The sequence below is a fragment of the Cygnus atratus genome, chromosome 6 (genome assembly GCF_013377495.2).
Source record: "Cygnus atratus isolate AKBS03 ecotype Queensland, Australia chromosome 6, CAtr_DNAZoo_HiC_assembly, whole genome shotgun sequence".
NCBI lineage: Eukaryota > Metazoa > Chordata > Aves > Anseriformes > Anatidae > Cygnus > Cygnus atratus.
In genome coordinates this window covers 4,677,374-4,694,345 of record NC_066367.1, presented here as the reverse complement: position 1 = coordinate 4,694,345, position 16,972 = coordinate 4,677,374, and the positions used below count along the sequence as shown (strand labels likewise).

Sequence of the window (16,972 nt, the reverse complement as noted above, 5' to 3'; positions counted from 1 at the left end):
GTTTAAGTACATTTTCACTGTTTCCAGCAAAAATAACAAAAAAGAAGCGAAGACATCCTGAAGTAATTATATCATTTGGAAGGAAAATATGGCCGCAATTTTTGAAACGTACGTGCAAAAGAAAGAACAAATTGAACACGTACCGTGTTTGAAAACGTAATGGAAAAGAATTAACTGATAAACACAAAACTAGAGCTCTTGAGTTAAGGGTTATCTTACCCTCACTTAACCCTGAAATCCAAATCAAATCTTATGCAGGGTCACCAACAAGCTGAAAGGTAGGAACTGCTGTCTCTAATTTGGATACCATTTGTACTTTCCGCCAAAGGAATAAGGAGGTTTGTATTGGTAAGCATGTTAACAAATTAGAAATTAGTTAAAAGAATAGAACATCTAAGAGAAAGTCAGTGAATCAGTTAAGCTGTTATTATAGGCCATTTATTCAGTGTCTGAAATACAGTTTAAAATCATCATAGCCTGTCATGATAAAATCAAATCACACTTTAAAAAACTATAGCCCTTTTCTAAAACAATAGAGAATAAAAGACAAACAGTTTGCTTGACTGGGGCAATAGGTTACCGTTCACTGTGACTTCAGTTCTGAACTGATTATTTTTGGACTTTCATTCTCAGATCCATCAATAAAGGCTTTGGGAGTTGCCAAAATATCTAACCAAGAGAAAAGAGTCAGACTGAAAGGCCTTCATGCTCTTCACTAGTAAGTAGTTATCTTTAAAAGTTCTTAATCATCCATGTGGAGACAAATGTTAAATTAGCGTTGATCTATCTATTGTGATAGATCGTAATGCTCAAAACTAGCATTTCAATGCTATCATGATGACTCGGTCAGGGTGATGTTCCAGTTGTAGCCCACATTTTGGTAAACAGTCACCAGTCAGCAATAATTTGCAAACTATCAGCTAATGATCCTCTTTCCACACCACTAATTCCAGACCATTGTATAATTGTAAGACTATAATATCCTAATTTTATGGACTTGATGACTTTTTGCATTCCCTCCTCAATAAAGAGAAAAATCTTGGAAACCTCAGAGTGATTCCCTCTGAATTTACTTGTGTTTCATCTGAAGAGTAAGTTCTTATATGCAATACCAAAAGCCCCAGTCTTCCCTTTAAGGTCTGTCCACACAGGATACGTACTACCCTGCTAAAATCTCTATCAGGAAAAACAAAAGTGAAGTGGAATATGTAAAATAGCATTTTTCAAAGCTTAATGCATGCAGAAGGGAGTAAGGGTCAAACAGTCAATGTCAAAGGACAAAAGGATAAAAAGGAGAAAGGGGACACCATGTAAATCTCATGGGGAAACTTCCCTAATATGAGTGCCAGAAGACAGTGCCATGGGAAAATACAGTGAGAACCCACTTAATAATGGACTGGACTGCAGGACTGTGTCTATGACTAAATAAGTCCTAAATGACTAAGTAAGTCCTTTCCATCTCTAATGTCTCCAATAAAACCTCTGCCCTAACATAATAGATATCTGTAGAGAAGCCAAAAAAATAAAAAGATGTTTCCTCTAAAAAGGACTCCAGGGCCTTGAGGGAAATGAAAATGAAATGATTTTGGTTTGGAAGGAATTAACATTGTTATGGGCTGTGGAGACAATCAAAATCCCATAAATGAATTTAGTAATAGTAAATGCCTATCACCTATAAAATTAAGGGAGGTTAGTTAGTTGCGTGACTTGAAAATACCTCTGAGACATTTCTTGAAGACTCATGTATCTTTCAGAACACAGTCCTTTGTTACCAGGCCCAAAGCTGCAAGTCATCAATGAGACTTTACATCTTTTTTTTTTTTTTTTTTGGTCATGGACTGTCTGATGGATTTTCAGGATTTGCCAGCAAGTTTTTGTTACAAATTTCCTAAGCTCATTTTCTAACATGTTAAATTTGTCATGCTGCTTTCCTGAGGCCCATCTAGTGTGTTATTTCACAGGGAGTATAGTTACTATGAGCTCATTGAAGTGTTCGGCATTAAAAAGAACTAGCTAGCACTGTCTCCTCCAAGAAGAATTAATACCTCCTATCTGACTCTCTTAGCATTGCTTTTTTTCTTTATGCAACTACGTGTGAGAGATTTATAGCCAATGTTCTACAGCATGCAACTTTTCATGCTATTCCTTTTTTGGTGTGGAAAAAAAAACCAACAACAACTATACTCTATAATTCTGTATTACTCACAGCAATCTTTCATATTTAACCATTTTCTGACACTGATTATGGGTTTGATTTGTGCTTCAAACTTGCAGAGTCACAGCATTTCTCTTGCACTCACACTGGAATCAAATTCTGCTCAGGTTCATTCCATGTATTATGAGCCATGCATTTCTTTGAAAGACTTCTCATAATGCTGGCTTTTCCTTCTTGAACCTTTTTTTGAACATCCCTTCTCTCATTGCATCATATGAAGCAAATCTGAGGAGATGTAGCAAGAGAGAAAGCATCAAGAATACCTAGAAGATAGGAGAAATCTTACAGGAAGGTTTCACAGATTAGTAGAGCTCTCTGAAGTTGAAAGGTTGAGCCATTAGTAAAGGTAGAAGAAGGAAGAAGGAATTAGCAAGCAAAAGATGTAGGTGTAAGTTCCACAGGCTTGGCTTCTATCTCTGTTTTGTTGTTGTTGTTTTGTTGCTTTGTTTGTTTGGTTTTGTTTTTTGTTTGTTTGTTTGTTTTGCATATACAGAGTGCGATGAGAAATGTTTTTTGCTCAGGACTTGCATCCTCATTATTTTATTTATTATATCCCAGCAGCATGATGTGGTGTGCCAAGATCTCAATTGGAGCTCTGGCCCAATCTCCAAAAATTAAGCAAGTAAATGGATGCAAGTCAAGTTAGGGCTTTTCAGAGGGCTCAAAAGTGAATTAAGCTGTCCTGTAGATACTGACTCAGTCCATGTTGCCCTGCTTTCAGTAATCACTGAAATGAAATACAATGTGACATTACTGACTTGGGCGCAGATCCCACCCAGCAATTCTTGTCTGCTTTTTACATTCAAGGCACTGACCTCCAAGGGGGCTTTTCTTGTAAATAATGCTCTTTCAACTTCCCCGTTTCTCACCAGTAACAGCCTTTTGGCTTGCTGGATCTAACAAAGCACTAAAAAGGTCCTTGAATAAGTTTTGTTCATGTCCATGGTAAACTTTGCCCAGGTGATAAAATAAAAAAGTTATTTCTAGTAGCTCCACTGACAAAAAGAGCAAGCCACATGCCTGTCAGAACAATCACGCATCCAGAGCAGCTCTGAAGTTACACATAAACGAGTACTAAACTACCCTAAGCGTATGATGGATGATGCCTGGCAATTATTTTCTCCTTCCTATTACCACTGGGTAAGAAAAACTGGCATGAAGTATGCAGCTACAGTTGAGCAAATTTTTTAAATTTCATCTGGTTTAAATAACTAAATGCCTTTCTGTCATCTTGAAACTATCTTTATAAATTCTCCCAATATAAGGCTTTGAAATGATAGTTCCTATTACCCAGTAAAATGGCATGTCTTGAATTGACAGGATGGGCAGAAAGAGAGCTTCTCTTTGCTATATCTTTACCTTCCTTTATGAAAGGGGTGGGAAAACTGGAAAGGCAACAAGGCAGCAAAAGCTATACAGGCACCATAAGATGCTCTATCAAACGACCCGCTGTTGATGTGAAGAACACACTATTCACCAAAAAGGCAGTTTTATTTTTCACAGGGGTCATAAATTGCTCTTTGGTGCACCATATCTAAGTGTAGCATTTCTCACTGATGCTATTTTCTTTTACAGTTTGTCATAAAAGCAGTCCCAAACCAACAACTATCTACCGCAGTCTTGTGTGGGATGTTCCCATGGCCTTCGAAGTTTCTTCTGTTCTTGGAAAGCAAATGCTACTATTCACAGCAGTGTGTCCTCTACACCAGGATAAAGCCTGGCTCTTCAGGGTGAGGTGTGTTTTGGTTACAGGTTGTGGCTCCTGGGTCACGCAGCATCCCCACAGAGCTGGAAAGAGGCTGCTCTGGCAGAGGGTACCTACCTAGACAAAGCAGCTGGTGACAAAAGTAAAAGGAGGTAACATGGAACAGGGGGAAATGTAGATAGCCACAGCACTTGATGGTGCACTCACTTCTCTCTGCTGTGGCCAAAGCATTTTTATCTGTAGTTCCGCCTACAAAAGATAAAGAGGCCATCTTCCCTGAAAATTAGCATCTATTATTTTGTTTGTTTATGGGGAACAAGGTGGAAAGAAAATCTGAGAATGGCCAGGAGCAGTGTTGGATCTCTGTCTCCAGGACGTCTTCGCTTCCAGGACTGTTGCACAGAAAGCACATTAGGAGCAGCTGGAAATTCAGATACATACAGGATGCATATGTTCCTGTTCCTGGAGATTAAATAGGATTTCAGGAAGGAAAGGGGGAGCCAATGAGGCAGGGAAATTGAATACTTTGTAATGCTGGCATGCTTGGAGGCATTTTGCAACTTGATGAATTTCTCAAGCGATATGTGCAGAAATCCCTGTCCTGGCCAGCAGTGTGGTGTCTGTCCCAGCAGTGCTGTGAATGTAATGCAAAATCCATCACAGCCTACTGGCATGGAAGGGTGCTCCTTGGCAACCTATAGCATCGAGTCAAAGCTCTCAGCCTATTCTTTTCAGAGACCATTATCCCAAAATAGGCTGAAGGCCTAAATATTGCTACTCCCACTACACACCATTCAATAATATTTCGAGTTTCAGCCTCCAAACGTAATATTTTGGAGTAAGATGCTTTGTTCATTCTCTTCAGATGGAAAAAAACCATCTTTCATAACATTTTTTAGCCCAGCTTGTTCAGTCTGCCCTGAAGAGATTTCCAGAAAAGCTGTATCTGGACTTTTCCTCCTGGACTTGATGCCAAAGCCAGGCACTTGTAACATTGCCTCTCTCAGAAGGAAACGCTACAGGAAGGGAGCAGGTGCAAGGCCAGCTGCATAGCAGAGTTTTGCTTTTACTTCCTTGAATGAGCCCCACAGTGGTGGCAAGGAGGGCAAAAAAGAAAAAAAAAAATCTGTCTGAAAGGCCATGTGATATTTGGCTTGGATTATCAGCAAGCAAAATGTGGAAAACTGCTTTGAAAAGTATATGCACAGAAATGCTTCTGTAACTCAGCCCTTGTTCATGGGATATGCAGAGGGATTCTTCACAAGTGCATTGTCTGAAGACAGCAAATAGCTAATAAAGTCTTTTTTTGCAACATAGCTAATATTAACATTAAACTAAAACAAGGCACATCTTTTTCATACACCTTTTTCACACACCTTAAATTAAAGATGTAACAAGTTAATTATTATTTAATCAGATTAATTAATGCATTTTGTATCAAAGGCCTCAGATATACATCGAAATTACTGGCTTCATTTTCAGTGTGACATTAAGGACTTGTTTCAGACTTAGATTGTATAGAGTCACCTAGTCAAAATGAAGTAGGGATGTTTGGGTGACTTGCTGCTGCTTGGTAGAAGTTATGCAGTTGCTGCAGTTTCTAAAGTTTAAGTACCTGGAGAAATGTACTTAGGAAGTCCAGAATTCAGAGGAAATGCTTTATTCTTGTTTCACTAGAAGCACACCAGAACAGGAGCATTTGAGAAAAACAATGGAAAGGTGGATACGTTACTGTGGCTAGACATGCTAAAGTCCAATCTTTAATAATTCCTTCATAGGAATACATAAGGGATAAGTCGGTGTTACTCACGCTAGAAAGAAGAACTTTGATATTTTTTTTTCATTTTATACAAATGTGCCTATGCTTTTGTTGCTTCTTAAGTAACAGTAAACAGATCCTGTTAAGGACATGCAAATGATGTATATATTATTTTTGTAATCTGTTTGATTTACCAAGGATAGCATCTCTATGAAATAGCAGCTTAAGGAGAAAGGGAATGGTCTTGGGCACTGCAACAGGAAAACACAGGAATTAAAGTTGTGGAGGACAGGGAAGATCTCAGCCAATCACTGCAAGCGTTTTTTTTCTATAAAGCTAAGAATGATAACTAGGCTATTTTTAAAAGCAAGCTGTACCTGTAAATAAACTCTATTAGGCAAAATATTTTAGTGAAGTAATTAAATGTCCCATTGGCTTGATTGCCCCTAATTGGGGGTCTCTGTATAATGTTGCATTGTGTGGTGTGAGTATACCCATTCCTTTGCCCTCCAGTCTAGCCATATAATTGATTGATTGTTTTTAAGCCTCTTGATAATTTATTTACTCTACAATATTTCCTCTTAATGTGGAAGAGAAAATAGAAAACTGCTAGAGGAGCTGCTCAAGTAATCTGTGATTTATATTATGTCCTTCCTTGATTTTTGTTCTGTATATAATCATTGTTGCAGCAGAAATAAATAAAAAATTCCACTTGCCAGTAATGAATTTCATAGTTATACATAGGTAAATGGCATCTAGGATGTCCTTCATCTAGGATATCCTTTGGTCTCTGCACTCCATGCTATAATCTCTTCAGATCTGTCGATTTATGGCAAGAGGCAACACCTGGAAAGGAGATTTAGAGAGAAAACTGCAGCAGAAATAGCACTGGCAGTTCAATATACATCAATCACCCTTCCATGTCAGTGCTAAAACATTACCCTTTAGTACAGTATTAAGGGAAATAGTACTGTTAGGGTGGCTGAGTAATATTGTCTCTTCCGGTATCTTTATGCCAAGTAAAAGGTTGAAGATGCATAAGGTATTCTCAAAGCCTCTTCCTGTTGAAAGAAAATTGCCTTGGAATAGGATCTCTGTCAGACAGCTGCAGACTGCTCTCCAGAGAACACCTTCTAGGCTCCAGCACGCCAGCTGAGGATGGAGCCAAAGACGAAGGCTAGAGGAGCATGCCAGCAGCACAGCATTAGCATTATCCCAGTGCAGATGTTTGGAGTGGCACTGTGATCCACCAGCACAGGCTGAAATGTGGCCCAGGCTTTGTGCTTTTTAAGTTATATTGCAGTTGTGAAATGTGAATCAGGTGGACGTGAGAACCTTTTAATATTAACTTTAGCTACTGCTTTTTCTTTTTCTCTCCCAACACCCTAATTCCATGGGCTCTGTGTACTATGCATCCATGGCCTCTCCTCACAAGAGAAAGATAGTCAGAGACCTCCAAGCTGAAGATTAACAGAAATGGTCACGATGCATGTGTGTGATGCTCCTTGCAAGCTAATTAGCTTTGCTGAAAAGCAGCAGTTTTCAGCTTTGGCATCACCATTCTTGAGAAAAGCCATGTTTGGGAACCTACACAAGTAATTCTGCATTCATGCTGTATTCTGCATGATTGGTACTGGCTGGTTTTTCTCAGATACTATTCCCCCCATTTCCATGCATTATATTCTGCATCTAAACCGTCTCATGTCACATTGCTTGTGCTGTTCAGCCTCAGGTATTTAATTTCTGTACCAATGCATCATCATCCTGAAAATTGCCATCAGTGCAAAGCAGATTAGAACAGGCACGTATAGACTTCTGATCTGTTGTCTCAAAAATTGGACACGCCATATATAACTTTCAACACCTTGAGGGGAAAAATATTATAAGGTCTATGTGTGATTCTTAGGGTAAGCAGAAGAAGGGTCATGGATAGCTGAAATTACAAAAATTCTCTGTAACAATATCACAGTGTTTCCAGAAAGATGAAGAAGTGTAAAAATGGATTTCAAAACAGGTTGGTAGAACCTATCTCACTGAGAAGATGGTCTTGCTATACTGTCCAGTCAAAAGCTTTCCAAGCAACATAGATAATTTTTTTCCACTGTTATTTCAATTATATTTTTATTCCAATATGATATATTCACTAAATTAATATGCGTGGTATACGTGACTATTGGCAGACTGGAAAGGAAACCTCTTTTATTAATGAATATCAGGAAAATCAAGCACAGATTAATCATCACTGATGGATTTTTAAAGAATTTCCATCAGTAAAATAAATTGTTATTTAATTTTAGTTCTGTTGCTATAGCAGCTAATTGCTCTCATTATAAGGTTTTTCAATTAGCTATCTCTCTCCATAAATAATACAATATTAAAACAGATTTTTCTGGATTTTAGAGAGGCAGCTGTGTATACAGAACTTGTGTTGTCTTTGCTCAGTTCATTTCCTGTTTCTGTAGAGTAACCATCTTCTTAATTGTAAGTTCAGGGATCATTTAGCATTTAAAGTTCTCTTTTGCTTCTAATTTCTTCTTGGTTTATTGCCTAAGACTGGACTTCAGGAAAATCAAATCAAGCACAGCAATTTTAGCAGCTAGACTTGCTGTATGATTTGTTCAACAAAATGATCAGGTAAGCCTAATGTCAATATAGGCATTAAAAACTTCTGTGCATATTAACATTACATTTCAATAGAAGCTACTTATTATTTCATGTTGGCGTAACCAAAAAGGTGCAGCTTAAAGCCCTCAGGTATTTAAAAAAATAAACAAAAATTTAAATAAGTCGTGTTTGACGATTAGTAGTATTTAAAGTACCAGTTTAAAAACTATAGGTCCCAAGAGGTTTGTGAAATGTCACTGGAGCATATATAACATTGGCCTGCAATAAGCCAATCAGATTTTATTTGCTTTTTCATATTTAAGACATTGATATAAAATCATTGTTTTAAGAGCCATTTAGCTATCCTGTCCTAAATTCAAAATTTATTATATTTGGAGTTAGTCTGAGTATAATGTTTAACTAAACTGTCAGCTTTTCAGCTTTTGAGAACACAAAGATAAAACTATTAACATTTCAAAGAGCATCTATTGAAAGTTTTAATTTACAAATCATTTTTAATTTCAACTTAAAAAAAAAAAAAAAGGAAAAATCACTTTTTCATTATCATTCTTGCTTAGGTTGTCAGTAAAGCCAAATGAAAATATTCTTTATTCAGAATACATGACAACATGCTGAGTTAATATGTCAAAAAAATGTCATGACAGCCCTCCAATAGCAGTTCTGTCAAAAATTGCTGACATAACGTTAAAACTAGTAGATTTTGCAAATTATCAAGTACATCTCAAAGTTAATTTTCATAACGCCCTTCTTCCTTTTTATAAATCTGAAACAGTTCTCTGGTATGTCCTTGAAATTTTTGGTTTCACCTGTTGAAGTAAATACTTTCTGCCTCGCCTAAAATGAGGCAAAACCTGATTTATGACATATTTAGCATTGACAAAAACTTATGCTAACTAGAAGGAACCTAAAAATTGTTCAGCCCTGAGGACTTCTTTGAAGCATAATGCTAAGACTTTCTAAAATCATTGTTGTTTAGTGTCTCACAAAAGCTGGCACATCCCTGAAATACAACATGGGAAACTACAAAAATTTTCATGCTTCATTTGTGTAGATATTTTGCATCAATTCTGTTAAATTGAGTTGGGGATCCAGCAGCCCTGGATTAGGTTTTGAACAACCCATAGTCAGGTACAGAAGGAGAGTGGAGAGAAGCATGGCTGTGACTATTAGGCACATGAAAGAATTATCTATTATACTTCCTTACTATGAAATTATTCATAAATTTGGTCCTTCTGTTGCCTACAGCTGACAATTACATACAACAATAAAGTAAGGAAGAAGAGGGCTACAGAAAGCTATTTCTAGGGTTAAGCTTCCTGAATGAGTAGTTGTAAATTATTTTTGGAAAAACAGCTGAGTCCATATGTGGGTACTCAGTGAAAAGAAAGAAGCTACATTTTGTGCAGGCTAGTTTGGAGGCTAGGAGGTATTCTACAGTTTGGAATTTAAATTTAGAGAAACAATGCAGGAAAAGCAAATGTCCAATGCAAGTTTCTCTAAAGAGTTTTTATTTTGTATTTTATTTACTTTGTGGAAGACATCACTGTTCTTCATGTGATTGCTATCTCTTTTATCATCTCATAAAAATAATATTTTTTGCTTTAATCTGTATGACACATATATATGAAGCAAAATATAGAAATTTCATCAATTTGCAATCTAATTTAATCAATTCCAAAGAAAACTTTCATATTCAAAGAAATTAAATGGCCTTTGTCCTAAATATATCTGCAAATAGGAGGAAATTCTTCACTGTAAGTGTAGTGAGGCACAGGAACAGATTGCCAAGAAAAGCTGTAGATATCCCATCCCTGGAGGTGTTCAAGGCCAGGCTGGATGGGGCTTTGGGCAGCCTGACCTAGTGGAAGTTGTCCCTGCCCATGGCAGGAGGGTTGGAGCTAGATGGTCTTTAAGGTCCCTTCCTACCCACACCATTCTGTGATTCTATGATTGCTGTTTGATAATGATAAAATCTGCATATGGTATTCTAGATTGAGTTATCTTAAGAAAAATATTGATTAATCCCAGTCATTAGAAAATAAAACCTTTATGCCAAATATTAAATATTGTCAATTACTTATGATACTTTTAGGAAAAGGAAAGGATTTTATTCATTTTTCTCTTTTATTGAGAATTCACTGATCAACTCTGCTGTATCACTAAAACTCTTTATTAGCCTATTCTGAAATTCAGCAAATGCAGAGAGGAATCAGAGCTGTTCTGGTGTAGAAATAAATTTCCTGACATAAAAAGGAGCATCTGGTTTATGGAGGAGGAAAAAATAGTTAAGTGCATGGCTCTCAGGTAGAAAAGGTTAATATTCATGGGCTTAGCTTGTAATTTTGAGCTTCAATGGAGGTGATGATAAACCCTCCAACTTCATAATGGAGAGTTTATAATTTATATCATTTCATGAGAAACACCAGGAGAAAAATGTGACTTGAACACAATTATTTTGCTGTTTCTCAGTTATTGGAACAACGGAGTAATTTATTCAACCCTCTTGTAATTTTAACACACCCTCCATCATAAATCTGGCCACATCTGTTACCGACGCACAGGGACCTAGTCCCAACCTGTAAAATGTCATCTTTTATGCAGGTATATGGACCTCATGGCCTCCTCTCTTCACTGCTGTGCCTGTAGTCACCACTCAGAAGGACCAGCAAAATAGACTGTGTTTCCTGCTGCTGTTACACATGGACACGAGGCTTGAAGGTACAATCAAACCTTTACAACATCCTACTGGCAAAAGAAGCCAATCTTTAAACAAGCCATGTCTGGGTTGCCCTCATGTCCATGAGCACTGCTGCACCAGCCTGTGTGGATGACAGCTCACAAATGAAATTATATTTTGGTGTCATTGCAAGATCTAAGCTGAAACCCACTGAATTTCATGGAAGGCTCCCATTTGTTTCTGTTTAAACAGACATTTCCAAAATGAAGCACAGCGATTCTTTTAAATCAACTAATGCACCCTCTCACCAGCAAAGGGCTAGTCATTGTAGGGTTTTGCTCAGTCTGACCTTGAGAGCAGTATGTCAGGTAGCTGCTTCCCACCTGCTGAAATGGGGCAGGAAATAGGGTGGCTGAGGTGCCAGGGTAGGAGGAATTTCTGTCTTCACAGAATCACTGGTGCAGTAAATCATACATTAGGTTTAAATTAAATTGTGCTGAAATAAATGGATTGCTTTCTAAAAAAAGATTACAGAATTACTAGATGAAGAAACATGAAATAAATGAGCTAATTACATGCCCGCTTACCTCTGTGCTAAGCACGATAGATCAAAATGAATTTCTGTACACTTATTATAGGCATACCGTAGTTCTCTGGTTTACATAGCAGTCTTAATTATTTTGCAAACTATTTGATATTGTATCTTTTAAATTCTACTCCCAGTCTAAATTTTCTGGATTAGAAAAATCACAAGGACAGAAAGCTGGATCAAAGACTGCAGACAATGCATAATAATAAATAGGACCAAACTAGCAAGTGTGTGGGTAGGTAATAGTGAGTGAGCATCCAGAAACAACGGCAGCTAATATCATGCCTCCATTAACAACTTCATACACTGTCTGAAACTGAAAGTAAACAGTGTCTCAACCATGAAGTGCACAAGTTGGACCACATACAAAGAATTTGCTCACTGCTCTTGGTAGTGAAGAGCATGCTTTTTGCTTGGACCATAATTTCACTGATTCCTTGTTAATTTCCAGAGTGTTGATGTAAAGTTTAGAAACTTGTTATATGTGATTTAAGTCCTTAAACTGATGGATTTCCTTCCTTTGTTCAGATAGTTCAGAGTACAGACTGCATTCATCTGAAGTGCTTGAATTGCACTAAGCACGATCACCTCACAGTTTGTGGGGAGTAGCTATATTATAAGAAGCAGAGATACATTAAGTTCTACAGTTACTCTGAGAAAACCTCCTTTAAGGAAACTTAACATTTCCACTTGTCATTTTTTCCAGCGATATGAAATAGTACACTGAAATCCCTGTAAAGTCTTGCCAGAGAGAGGACTTCTGAATTTCTACAGTAATGCAGACTTTCACTGCATGCTGTGTCTATCCCATTGACAGATCAATTGAACCATGCACCACATTTTGTTTTAAACCAACACAGAAATTAATGAAAGAGCTGGTAGCCATTTTAAGAGGTTGGTGTAACTTTTGAAATGTCTCGGAATCACCAAGTGTGTATCCATACAATGTGTAAACAAAGTTTTATTTTGCAAAGCTCTGTGATACAGCTGTTTCTCATTTTCATCTTGCAGATGCTATCTTGCTTACAGAGCAGCTTAGTTAAAAAGCTGTGTTGACTCATAAGGCCAAGATGTACAATATTCAGTTTTGGTTGAAAAGTGCATAACTTCTTTATCATCCACAGGCAAAAAGCTTCATGGTAACAACCCCTATGTTCTACTAGGAGCAGAAGACTGTAGGTCTGAAAGTGGTGTCAAAACTCCCTTTTTGCGAGAAGCGGGCATAGTCAACTATAAAAGCCTGAAGAATATGCTTATTCATCTTATTTTTATGGAAAGTCTTGGTGACTCACTGCATTGGCGAGAGAAGAGGGTTTAGTTTAGTTATTACTGTTTGTAATTCACTTTTCCGTTAAGATGGAAACAAAACAGAAACAACATGTAAGATTCCCTGAGCACAAGCGAACATGCCTGCTGCCTCTCGGTGTTCGCATGCCCTTTGGGCGGAGGAGCAGGGGAGCTGCGGGCACATCCCTGAGTGAGTCGGTCACTAACTGTGAATGAGCTGTGCCTCGGACAAGAAGAAGAAGAAGAAAAGAAGTTTCATTCTCCTCAGGACAAGGACTTGGAGCGATAGAATTTCCCTCGTGGAGAAGTGAAGACATCACGTCTAATTGCTAGGACATAATGACCCCAAGGGAGAGAGCCTGGTGGTCAACGGGGCAGAAGAAAACTGACTCCCGTGTTCAGAAAGATAGAGAGGAGAAGTGACTGAGTTCAGGGCATGTGCAAAGAGTTCATGCGCCCAACCACAGCCAAAAGAAGGCTCAGGAGTATTGAGGCAAAGGAAGCAGAGATGTCAATGTTAGCCTATTTTGCATGGATTTGTCTGTCTGAATGCACACAGGTATTCTCCAAGTGACTAATAAAAGACAAAACTCTTGAATCCATATTTTGTTTGCTTTCAACCAATACATATTTCTGTAAATACTGCAGTGAATGAGATCTGAGAACAGATTTTTTCAAGCTCCTGGAGAATCAGAACTAGGCTAGATAATATAGATCTAGGGAAGGAGATGCAATTTCAGTGATAGTAGTGACCAGGGAAGCTGTTCCCCTCAGTGTTGAGTGCCACAGGAAGAGTGGGAGCTGAAGATTGCTATTAAGAAAGCACTTGGCCGCTGCACCAGCTTCTTCTATACACAGCAAATTTGCACATTCAGCTCTGCTAAGGTTGTGAAAGAGAACAACATTTGTACTAAGAGATAAGAAAAGGAGTTATTCTCAGTAAAGAACTCACTGCAACTCTGTTTTATCTGTTGTTACCAAACCTGACTTCTTCTGAAATGTGAGAGCTAGCAAGTCAAATTAACAATCTCTGAATTAGGTGTTAGCGCTTTCCCTAAGGAATGTAAACCAGCTTGCAGAGAGTTGAAACCTTCATGCTAACAGCATTTCCCCTTCACATCTCGCAATCCAAATTTCTTTTCTCCTCAATGAATTTGTTGTGTTCATGACTAAAGTGCAGGTTCCTTTTTTTCCCCTTTTTTTCCCCTCTGAGTATTCCAATCAGTAGAACTTTGCATCTGAAGAAATAATGTAGGTTCTAGCTAAGACTTCCCACCTTTATTTTCAACTTTTACTATCCAGTACACAATATAGCATGGAAAATATCAAACCTCAGAGAAAGCAAAGGACCAAGATTGGTCAGTAATGCAACAAGATAAGTCTTCCAGAAATGCTAACAAGTAAACGCTTTAGCTAGGAGGATGCGTGGGGGTACTGGTGAGCTGTGGAGTCAAACAAGTCACACAGGGACTTAATGGAGAAATAATTATATTTTTTGAGAGTACCTTACAAACACTAATTATGTCTTACTCCTTAATTTTCCAGGTGAATACAAGGAGCTAGAAACAGATTTATCATCTTGCTAACATCCTGGAGCAGGCCAGCAGCAAGCTTAGCAGAAGGTCTTTTGAGTTTTCAATCTTTATTGATTATCACACATCTTAAAGCCTACGTCTCTCCCTATGTGCCCAAGACTGAATACCTGTATTCACATGAAAGAGGGCAAAGGAAAGTTACATAAAAAGATGTATTGGAAAGGTACCAACCAGTTTAGTTAAGAGTGCAAGCCTTCTGTGTATCCACGTTGTTAGTTTTTTTTCACTTTCCCCTTCACTGTCCTGAAGTAAAAATGATGTTGGACTCAGTTTCATTGGAAAATAGATCTCTTTGATAAGTTTACACATCGTTAGTCATTGCATCTGGGAGGTAAGTTGCCCTTGGCTTTCTGCATCTGGCCCCAGTGTAAGCAGATAAAGACAAATGCCTTCCGAATGCCAGGACTCCACAAGCACACAGCCCAGCCTACCACGGCTCTTATATTTCTCGTTGCAATCTCTTCAAAAGATGCTGTGCTTTAGAAGAGCCAAGTTAATTATTTTAAAAGTTCCAATAGTTTATTTTTCAGTAAGATTCTCAGACATATGAATCACCAGGAATAACCGTAGTTCAGGAAAAATTTCTGGGAGTTGGACGTAACTGCTAACACTTGGTCAGAGTCAATTACAGGGGACCTGGAGGCAAAGAAAAAGGGAGAAGCAAGGTTTTGCAGTACCCTCTGAGCACACAGGGGAAAAAAAAAAAGAGGCATCTTGGCTCCATTGGGTGTCATAAATGAAAAAGTTAAAAAAAAAAAAAAAAAAAAAAGCAAAAGTTTCTGACCCTGATTTCATTAAGCTCTTTTTCTTAAAACAGAGCACTTGCATGCATGTATACTGAACACTGCTTGAACAATATAAGCATGTGCTTAAGAGATTTGCCAAGAGGGGAGAAATTTTGGTTGTTTTGTTGCATTTTTCTTTCTCTGTGTTCAATATTCCTTATTATATTATATTATATTATATTCCTTCTTCCAAATGAAAGGATACACCCTCAAATGACCGGTGTCTTAGAGATACATTCTTGAAATGTAGCAGTCAGTTCATAGAGCTCACGTTTCTGTTTTGAACTAAAGCAAAACTGGGTAGACCAAAAGAACAAGGGAGCTAAAGTGATTTTCTCAAGCTTTTATACCAGTACATGCTAAGCCTTCATATTAGTCATATAAAATCTGTGCCTCTAATAAAAAGTTCAAGCAACAAAAAGTAGTTTTAATATTGAGTAGAAGCAACAAAAATGAGAACACAGTTTATCTACACCAGCAAAATATGTTTCTGCACAGAACAGAGCATTTACAGGGTTCATGGTAACAGTATATGGAACCAATTTATGCCTGGCAAGGAAAATAAAAGTATAACATTTCTTTTGCAAAGTTTTTTCCACATTCACTCCAACAGCGTTTGTCATTAGTTACATCTGTGACAAAAACATCACTTAAAACAGGCTAGGAAAGGGAAACCTTGGCTAGCTTACACTATTACTTCATCTCTAGGGTTTGCCCCAGTGCACTTTTCCAGTAATGTGATATTTGGAAAGGCTTTGCATTGTCTTATATAAAAGAAGTTACTATAATAGCATCCCCATAATCTGTGGAGGATCTATTATTCTTTCATTGTTAAAAAAATTACATCCATTAATTTGATAATAATATAGAGGTTAGCCCACATAGATCAGTCTTACTTGTTTATACGCCAGATTAATTACCAACTTCTCTTGGTTTAGGCTCTTAACTGGGGTCCATCCCTGTCGTTGCAGACTGAAGGTTCTGTGTTCGCTGTTGTCATTGTGGTTTTATGGAAAATATAAACTGATTCCCAGAGTGGTAACATGATTTCATTTGTAATTGTTTATGAAAATTGCATCTGTAATGAGATTATAAAAATGTGAACTGCTGTAATGTTATTTCATACTCATGTACAATCCACAGAAAAGTTTTTAAAACAAAACCGAGTCAATTGTGTGTATTTCATTACTGAAATGATCAAAAACTTTCGTTACTTATATTACTAAAACACAAAACTGATTTTTCCTTTAAAAAACAAACAGGCAAACACTACAACAACCAATTCTATGTTTTTTCAACAAGACTTGACAGCAGCCAGTATCATTCCTTGCTGAAATATGTTATATACTTATGAGCTGTTTGCTGTTATATGTAATTCAGTGAGGATGAAATGCAGAAGCAAATCTGAGAGAAGGACTAGGTAACCGAGCAATTTGCACAGAAATGCTTAATGTTAAATGTCACCCTTGAGAGTCCTCTCATCTGTGAATCCTTAGTGAGAGGAAGAACTCTGAAAAGAATAGGATTTAATACATTTAATATTTCCTGTGCTTAGTTTTATGTAACTCCCTGTTCTCATGTGCAAAAAAATAATAGATAAAAGGCTCTTAGAAAATGGGAAATCCACAAAATAGTAAAAAAAAAACAGGCAGTTCTGATTAAAACTCCCTGTTGTCACCAAGGAAGAAAGCCAGCTGGTCTAACACAGTGGAGTAAATGAGACACAGGGTATCTG

General features: G+C 37.6%; 1 long non-coding RNA gene across 3 annotated transcripts; it reads left to right on the top strand.

The window, feature by feature from the left end:
• Positions 1-634: 634 nt before the first annotated feature.
• On the top strand, positions 635-14,389 carry LOC118243100 (uncharacterized). 3 transcript variants are annotated; one of them, XR_004777179.1, is made up of 4 exons: positions 635-718; positions 3,791-3,950; positions 10,906-11,022; positions 12,695-14,389. It is a non-coding gene; the product is annotated as an uncharacterized LOC118243100 (long non-coding RNA). The 3 variants fall into 3 exon arrangements; XR_004777180.1 differs by lacking the exon at positions 635-718 and adding an exon at positions 2,463-2,597; XR_004777178.2 differs by lacking the exon at positions 635-718 and adding an exon at positions 2,478-2,603.
• Positions 14,390-16,972: the final 2,583 nt, after the last annotated feature.